We start from the raw sequence: 10,034 nt of genomic DNA on the forward strand, positions 1-10,034 counted from the left end.
CTTTTAGTCCCAAACAACACGGTGCCTCCTTGCTGGCAGCTGTGCCAAGGGGAAATCCTCTGCCCAGCCCCCACCCCACCCCCAGGGATCCTGGCAGAGGGCGGGACCCCTGGCTGCTTACAGAGAATGCACTTCTCACTGTAGGCAGTCCTGCCCCTGAGAAGCTTGAGGTTCAGGCAGCAGAGTGTCCTGGAAAGCTGGGGTGTAGAGAGGTGCTTCTGCCCCATATGAGTACCCCAGTGATTATTAGCCAGGAATGATATGATAATCTGATTCTTTTTTGTGGGTTTGGGGGGGAGGGGGCGGAGAGTGCTATTTGAAGAGTGGGAGGGGTAGAGGAGTGAGCTTCTTACACCACAAAGCCTCTGACCCTTCAGCAGACTGCTCTGAGCTGAGCCTGGCTCCCCGGCTCCCTCTGGGCATGGCCTCCACCCTGTCTCCAGGCCCAGCTGGGTGAAGCAGCAGCAGGCACCAAGGACAAGTGTGGGGCTGGGCCTGGAGCAGCCAGCTCCGCTAGCTGATCTGTGAGGAACTGGGTTGCAAACGCTTACAGTTTGGTGGTTTTTAACTCCCCAAGGCAAGAACTGCCCATCGCCCTGCTTTCTTTTCAGGAAGGGGGCGGGAGAGAGCCGAGGCGGCTGGCCCATCGGCAGCCAAGCTGCCCACAGTACAGGGCGTGGCCTGGTAGGTCCAGGGCTGCCTGCCTCTGCCCCCTCAGTCGGAGACAGGCTTTACCGCCCGGAGCTCGTCTTCACAGAGTCTGCTGAGTCCCACTTTTGAAGAAAGGCCTGGCCCAGGGGACTGTCACGACACACTTCCCCGAACACCCTGATGTAGACTGATGCACCAATCTGAAGCTGACAGCCCAACTTCTGAAAGGTGGGGCTGCAAAGAGTTTAAGCAAAATAGAATAACTAAATTTGACTAACTTGATATTTACTGTGGACTTTATAAGCTCTTCTCATATTTTAATACCCCTCACATCCAGTTCTTTTCTTGACTTACGTGTTATATGAAACTGGTTTTAATTGAAAAAAATCAAAATGTTATCTTGCTCGCTGTTCACCTTTATCATCTGAGCAGTGATTCTGCTGTACGAAAACAAGGAGATGGTTTGACAATGGTTGGCGCTCATAAACTTCATGAAACAAAAGCACCATTTCCAGGAAGCAGCATTGAGAGGGAAAAGGTAGGAAGTTCTCACTAGGTGCCAAACACATATATAGGGAGTTAAGGTGAATCCAGTGATCATTAGGCTGTTAAGAAAAGTGGCACATTATCAGCCAGCTGAGATGTGAGCCCAAATGAAATGGTGGTGAATGATGAAGAGGTTTCAGGGCGTAGATGGAAGGGTGTGGTGCAGCTCAGGAACCCCACCAGCAGGACGTGTGGCTGCTGAGGATGCCATGCAGGCCAAGAGGCGCTGAGACCAGCAGGGCCTTGGGGTTCACCTCCTGGGGAGTGAGAGCTTTGCTGTGGGGAGGGCCCACACCTCAGCTTTGCAAAGAGGAGGAGCTGGGGTGGGGGTGAGCTGGGTATGCTTGGGTGCTGGGGTCTGGCTGAGAGTGGGAGAGGAGGGAGTCCTCAGATTGAAGCGGAAGCCTAGCGCTGGTCTCAGTGACCCAGTGGGGTTGGTGGGACACAGGGGGGAGACGCATGGGGACAGCTTAGATCTGAGGGCTGGCAGGACCTCTAGGGGAGTCACAAATACAGCCCTGGACCTCAGGCAGAGGTGTGGGGAGGCAAGGGTGGTCAGTGTGTGGCTCCACTGCACATCAGAAGACTGGGAAGCTGTGTTAAATGGACACATTACCGAGAGCTACCAAAGTAGTCATCATGTCATCCAGTCCTCGGGTGCCCCAAACCTCTCCCTCCCCTCTTTCCCACACACACTCACTGGGGTTAGAGTCTCTGAAAGTGGGTATAGACAGGCCTGGGGGTCCTAAGCTAAGCTCAGATGATGATGGAAGCCAGTCTAGGGTGAAAATTACCCACTGATTTGAGAACCAGGACAATGACATTTGAGGACAGAAGGGGCTACAGACAGCAACTGACTTAGAAAAAACCACTGAGCATAACTTCCCTATTCAAGAAAAGTGGTAAGAAAAGAAAAGTGGTATTCACTTAACTGCTGTGCCAGGAGAAGCCTCACTAATGCCCAGAGATGGGGTTTGGGGTTATTAAACTTAGAATTCACTCCCAACTCCATATATGGGGCAACTGCTATGACATCCACAGCTTAAAATAAGTGTCTTCCCCATTAAAGGCAGTTGTTAAAAGTGAGATGCATCGACTTTTGCCTTTTCTTTTGGCCTTGTTGGTAAATCACTCCAAAGTCCATTTGGAAAAGGACGAAATGAATGTCATGTTCATGGAACATCCATGGATGTGGTTAAGATTCTTTTAGCAGGACTGGAGCACGCCTTAAAGATTTTAAGTTTTATTACAGAGAAAATTCAGAAAAAAAGGCTACAGAGGTAAGGTGCCTGTGTTTCCTTCATGAAATTGTGCTTTTTTTTTTTTTTTTTTTTTACTGTCCTACAAAGCAGCAGGAAAAACAAAGCACGCCAGTTCCCACAGCCAGAGGAGAAGGGTTTCTCCCACAGGAGGCCGTGTCCGCAGCTGGCCAGCCCCATCACTCCTCCGGGGGTCGTCAGGAGGTGTGCCCTCTTTCTTAGGGGTGCCCTGAAAGATCCCCAAAGGTTGAACCTTGAAGAAGAGTCTAGTGGGTCTCCAGTGAACATGGGGTAAAAGCAGTCACCTGAATTCTCCTGAGCTGCATCCCACCAGCCTTCGGTGATCACGGAGGAGAGGCGATGCCATCAGTCTCGAGTGCTAAAAGAACAATATATTTGCCCAAGACTTGACTCTCATGGTCCCACAGGGCCCTGGGAGGCTCCCAGTTTATAACTTGGGGCTTAACTGGGGTTTTGCCTCTTGCAGTTTACAATAGCTCAAGCCATTTTTTTCTTCACTTTGACTTGCCGGAGAGAAAGATACTTTATGACAAACAGAAAACAAAGAAACTGTGAACTTCATGCAGACTTGAGTATTAATGTTTCAGAAGGATTCGGTGCTGTTGGACTCACTCAGACCTCTGTCCCAGGTTTCCTAGTTCCTCCCACTGAATCACCCACATGCATGTCCACAAAAAGACAGAGGTTTGAGGTGACACAGACCCGGTTCAGCAGCCTGAGAGAAATAACTTTCTCAGAAACAGCAGGCCTGGGGAAGCACTGCCGGTGGCTCAGAGGCAGCAGCCAGAGCATGCCTACTCAGGCCGAGGGTGGTGTCCAGCTCAGCTATAAGCACCTTTACAAACCACACACATTCTTCTTCTGTGGAAGGGCCAAGAGCTGGAGGATGTCATCAGCATCCTTTTATCAGCTGAAGTGGGGTCTTGATCCGCCGGGACACAGCTCCTAGGATCACCCGCTCATTTAATGCTGGCCTGAAATGACTTCTCACCAGTCTGCTATAGTCCACTTGGGCAGGACTGTGTGCAGGCAAGGGGCGTGCTGGTCATCTGGGAAGTCTGACTAGCTTTCATGAGCTCCTTACCCCTCAGGTGATTATCACTCTCTCCAGCTCTTAGCAACTTAGAGCTATTAGCATCTGTGGAGAGTTACAGATGATTGTTCTGAGCTATTTTTACAAATTTAACCCAACACAAAGTGAATTCTAATTTGCTATAGGAATTATCCTTCATCCATAATTATGTCCAGGTATATTTATACTTGGAGAAGAAAATGGCAACCCATTCTAGTAGTCTTGCCTGGAGAATTCAATGAACAGAGGGGCCTGGCAGGCTACAGCCCATGGGGTAGCAAAGAGTTGGACATGACTGAGCATGCACACAGATACACACATTTACACTATTTACACTATGTGATATTAAAGGAGTTTTCTAGTGACTGGGCGGTACTGAGCCAAGATGTCTATGGAAACAGAAGCAGTGGAGTAGGTAGACTGTCACATCTCAGGCCATTTCTTTCCCAGATGAGTAAGCTGTTCCTAAGAAGAAAGACTCACTGCCTACTGCCTACCAGCTGCCACGGGACCAGGCCAGTGGGGGTCACCAGGGCCAGAGTCCCAACTCCTCTGCTAGGTACCCAGCCTGAGATGACACATGCCATCCTAGAGAGAAGTGAGAGGGTATCATGTCCATTCATTCCCTGGCAGCCCAGGCCTGTCTTGCTGACCCAGTTGGAAGAAGGGTACCGTTGGCCCAATCTTAGGGCCAGAAGCTGGTGTCTTAGGCTGAGAATGGAAAGCAGGGTCTACTTCTGAGTGGCAGTGACTCTAGCTAAGGAAACTTGACCCAGTGATTATAAAAACAGGAAAAGACTCCAAGCTAGGAGATGCTATTTGGAATATGGGGAACCCCATCATCAAATAGAACAATCCTGTTCCTAAACATTAAAAGACGTTAGTCCAAGTCCTAGACCACATACGTCACAATTGTTTTTTTACCTTCAGTAGCTTTTATACTCATATTAAAGTTAGCGCTTTCATATTTCGGCCATTCAAAGAGCTCAGCATCTCTTCCTCTGAGTTTCTGCAAACTATGCACAACATCTCAGAGGGTGGCATACAAAACTATTTTTCTAACTATAGCACAGGTAGTTTGGGGTAGGGGAGGCTGGGGATATACCTACGTGTAGCCAATGACTTATTTTCCACCTCAAGGGATGAAAGGGAAACTGTACCTGAATTTAATTCACCACTGGATAGCTTGTACCAGAAAAAAAACACATATCAAATATCCAAGAAATAAAACTGATCATTAGCTTAATCTGGGGACTCCCTATAAGGAAGGGTCACTTTGTCTAGAACACAGATACCTACAAATACAATGTGAGCTGATTTCTTGGCAACCCTTAAAATGTTCTGGGCAGCACAACTCCTAGGTCTGTATGGTTGATGTAAGTATAATTAAGTAGTGAAACTGTATGGTATATACCTATATGCCAATAGTGCATACCTGTATGTGCAGGATTTGCTAATATAACCATTTCAATAAAAACTTATTGAAAAAGATTCACTGGCCACATGGAGTACTGTTGGTGGAAACCTGTACCAATGAGGACTCTTTTGGTTGCAAATGACTGAAACCCCAATCCAAACTGGCATAAGTCAAAAAATAAATGTGGTGTTTCTCAAAAGCTAAGTCAAAAAAAAGTGTAGTGTTTCCCAAAAGCTAAAATGCCATGAGTATGTGTATATCACTTATGGAATGTTTTGGCCCTCAAATACTGACACCAGGACACATTTGCTAGTCATAGCCTCATTAGCAAAAGAGCTGGTCTGCCTCCCCAGGAGACCAGAATGGTATCTCCTTGACCCTGACTGGTTTGGTTGGAAGCACATGGCCATCACTGAACTAGCCACTGTGGTCACAGAGGTAAAATGTGCCATTTTACAGAGCCAAGGCCAGAATTGGCTCTTCTTTTGCAGCCCACTAGTGCATTCAGCTTCACCTGAAAGATGGGAGCTGAGAGCTGAAAGACGTGGTTGCTATAGCAAAATCATGATGCTCTGCAGGAAGAAATGGATGTTGAGGCAAAAACAGCAAATGTCCAGTACATGTAGAAAAAAGCTGGAACCAGGAAGGCGTGGACATTAATACTACTTCTGCACTTATTAGTATGAAATTGGCAAATCACCTGTCTGGATTTCAGTTTTATCTCTTTAATACTGACCTCAAAATGCCCATCTTATAGGGTAAATGAGTAGGGGAATGGATTTAAAATAATGAAAGAAGTAGGCTTAAGATCATATATCCAGTTACAGCTCAACAGTTAAAAAGACAACGTTATATTAGAACAGGCAAAGACTCTGAATAGGCATTTCTCTAAAGAAGACAGACAAGTGACCACTGAGTACATGAAAAGATGCTCTCTCACCGTATCTCACTGCGCACTGCTGCTGAACCCATGGTAGGCAAGGCACGAACTAGGAGGCTGAAAAAAATGCGGGGAGCTGTAGGATCTGCAGATGCGTTTATTCTCTGCTGGCTGGCGCAGCAGCCGGAGCAGCAGACGTGACGTGACACGACCGCACACGACCACAAGGGCTTTCCAGCTGGAGCTTACGCGTCCCTACAGGACAGAAGTAGCCTGTGGCCAAGCGAGTACGTGTGACACGCCAGAGCAGCGCCATAAGTGATCTCAGCGGTTACACAATAATCACTGTTACAAAACGTGGGGCAAGAGTGACGGCGGGGCTGAGGGAACCTGACCACAGCCATCTTGGCTAATTTGCTCTTTCCCTACAGATGCTTAATATCAAAAATCACTAGGGAAATGCAAGTCCAAACCACATGAGATGCTACTTTTATCCACTTGCTGGCTATAATAAAAAACACAGAAACACGTATTGACTAGATATGGAGAAACTACAACCCTCACACATTACTGGTGGGAATGTGAAATGGTGCATCTGCTTTGGAGAACAGTTTACAGTTCCTCAAACGCATAGCTTTATCATATGGTCTAACAATTCCACTCTTTTTTTTTTTAATTAGTTGGAGGCTAATTACTTCACAACATTTCAGTGGGTTTTGTCATACATTGATACGAATCAGCCATAGAGTTACACGTATTCCCCATCCAACAATTCCACTCTTATGGGTCTACCCAAGAGAACTGAAAACGTGGTCACTTGCACACAGATGTTCATAACAGTGTTACCCATAACAGCCCCAAAGGAGAAATAACCCACATGTCCATCAACTGACAAATGGCTAAATAAAACACGGTATATATAAGCAATGGGATATTATTCAGCCATAAAAAAGAATGCTACAGATGAACATTAAATACATTACGGTAAATGAAAGAGACAAAACACAAAAGGCTGTATGATACCGTATGACTTCCTTTATATGTTTCTTGCCACTCACACGGGTCACTGAACCGAGGGTAGATAAGGTGCGACAGGGGAAGCTGGAAGAAGACTCGAGGAACTGTGGGGACTGCAGACAGGTTTATTCTCTCCAGGCAACAGCAGCTGGGAGTCTTCAAAGACTACTGATATACTAAGACAGACAAAAGTGGCGCAGGGCCAAGTGGGCGTGCAGGCCCAGTGCTACCAAGGTCAGCATCATCGTTGTTTACAGAACATAAGGTATGAGGCTGTGACAGAGTGGGGCAGAAGAGCCTGGCTGACATCGTGTTGTCAGTCACCCTCTCCAAAATATGAAGTGTCCAGAATAAGAAAAATTATAAGGTTACAGATAGACTGATTTCTGGGGTGGTGGTGGGGTGGTGGAAGGGGTTGGGGTATAAGAATGACTGAGAAGAGCTAAGAGGTTTCTTTCTGAAGTGATGAAAATATCCTGGAATTCTGCTGCTACCTCCCAGCCTAGTGTGCTATGCTCTCTGACTGTCCGATCAGGGCTTTGTCTTCCTCCTGGTGTCGGATTCCCTCCTTCACAGACAGTGTTTACAGTCACACAACTTCGGGAATATACTAACCACTGTCTTGTGAATTTTACACTAGTGAGGTTTATGGGAATGCGAATTCCACCTTTGAAATTAAGGGAGGAAAATGAAGTAGGCTTAGCACATTCTAAGTGCTCAATAAAATTTGTTTTTCCTTCTCATAAAGAATAGTTCTCCAAAGGTGGTCTCCAGATTAGCAGCATCAATATCACCTAGGAGCTTATTAGAAATGCAAATACTCTGAGGTGGGGCCCAGCAATCTGCTTTAACGACCCCTTGAGTGTGGTGCACACTCAAGCAGCTGCACCATTTCGCATTCCCACTGGTAATGTGTGAAGAATGAAGGCACAAAATAACCCTTTACCTCCCCTCAGGGGGTTAACAAGTACAGCTGACCCTGGAACAACACGGGTTGGGCACCTAGCCTTTGAGAAGTTGAAAAATCTGAGCCTAACTTAATGGCTCTCTAAATCCAAGGTTCCCCTCTATCTACAGTTTTGCATCTGAGGATTCAACCAACCACCAATCATGCATACTGGTAGTGTTTAATATTATTTTGTTTTAATGAGAATACAAGTGGACCAGTGCGGTTCAAATCCTAGTTGTTCAAAGGTCAACTGTACTACCAAATTCTTTAGGGTAGATTACTTCCCAGAAAGTACAACAACACAGATCAGTTTAAGCTTCCAAGGTCTTAAAACCAGTCTCTGCATTCTGGAAGTCGGTTAAGAGTCTCAAGCAACATCTGAGAAGACTTAATCACTCTGGCTGTTAACCATAAAACTACCTATTCATACCTATATCTATTCATATTAATATTAGATTCTTAAATGCCAGTGACAGAAACCCAATTCAAAACCACCTTAAGCCTCTATGAATGACTCTAAAGTGCCCCCTTCCCTCTGGCTTTCGGCAGGATTCTGGCAGCCTAGTCCAGGAGACAGATCCTGCATCCCGTTTAGCCCTGGTGGCTCAGTGATAAAGATCCCCCTGCCAAAGAAGGAAAGGCAGGTTTGATCCCTGGGTCAGGAAGATCCCCTGGAGAAGGGACTTGCTACCCACTCAAGTATTCTTTCCCTTCTCCAGGGGAATCTTCCCAATCCAGGGATCGAACCCAGGTCTACTCGCATTCTGGGCGGATTCTTTACCAGCTGGGCCACCAGGGAAGCCCAAGACTACTGGAGTGGGTAGCCTATCCCTTCTCCAGCGGATCTTCCTGACCCGGGAATCCAACCGGGGTCTTCCGCCTTGCAGGCAGATTCTCCTTCCTTAAAGGCAGGAGACCTACAGAATCCGCCTGCAAGGCAGATTCTCCTTCCTTAAAGGCAGGAGACCTACAGAATCCGCCTGCAAGGCAGATTCTCCTTCCTTAAAGGCAGGAGACCTACAGAATCCGCCTGCAAGGCAGATTCTCCTTCCTTAAAGGCAGGAGACCTACAGAATCCGCCTGCAAGGCAGGAGACCCCGGTTGGATTCCCGGGTCGGGAAGATCCGCTAGAGAAGGGATAGGCTACCCACTCCAGTAGTCTTGGGCTTCCCTGGTGGCCCAGCTGGTAAAGAATCCACCCACAATGCGAGTAGACCTGGGTTGGGAAGATTCCCCTGGAGAAGAGAAAGGCTACCCACTACAGCATTCTGGCCTGGAGAATTCCATGGACTATATATAGTTCATGGGGTCGCAAAGAGTTGGACAGGACTGAGCGACTTTTACTTTCCAGTATCCTTGCCTGGAAAATCCCATGGACAGAGGAGCCTGGCGGGCTACTATCCATGGGGACGCAAGAGTCGTACCAGACTTAGCGACCAAACAAAAAATATTGATTCATGCCTATTGCCCCAGGCGACGTTAACAGTTCCCTCTTTCACTCAAAAGGGCCTTCTGGACTGTGAAGCGGTCCACCCCTACAAGCAAGCACTGGGAGAGCAGGGATCCACACGCCCAGCCTCCCTCTGTTGCTTCCCCAAGCTCGTGCACAAGCCTCCGGGTGCTGCCCCCGACCCCAAGCCCACCCAGCCTCAGTGACCCCATCCATCAAGTGAGGGGGCTGCACTGGTTTCTGAGGACCCCGTCGGCTTCGGGGCTTCCTAACAACCCGTGCTGGACTCCTTGAGGTTCCCTTCGTCTTAGGCCCAAGCGTCAAAATGAGTTACCACAGCAGACTAACACTTTTCCAGTCACCCCTTCCTTCCAAATGTTAGCACGCACTGGTTTGCGCTCAACAGTCAGCCAAAAATGTATTTCCAAAGGCTATTCCTTTATATTTTTCCGGCAAACCCTGGACGGGTTTTTACAAAACGCCAGGCGCCCTGCTACCTGTGAACTCAACCATTCTGGCCAGAGGCATCGGCCCCGGGACTGATCGCTCCTCGACGAGACGCCAGCGCGGAGGCCTGAGGCCAGAAGGCCGAGAGGGAAGCGGAGAAGGCCGGGCTCGGCCGTCCTGCGCCCGGAGGCCGCGGCGGGTGGGCGGGGAGAGCGAAACACGCCGCGAGTCCCGAGGCCCCGCTGGCCCGGCGGCCGCCAGGGGGCGCCGCCGGCCCGCGCGCCCCGCCCCGCCCGCTCGGCTCCGCGAGGCGACGGCGGCGGCG

This window comes from Dama dama, chromosome 9 (assembly GCF_033118175.1).
Source record: "Dama dama isolate Ldn47 chromosome 9, ASM3311817v1, whole genome shotgun sequence".
Taxonomy (NCBI): domain Eukaryota; kingdom Metazoa; phylum Chordata; class Mammalia; order Artiodactyla; family Cervidae; genus Dama; species Dama dama.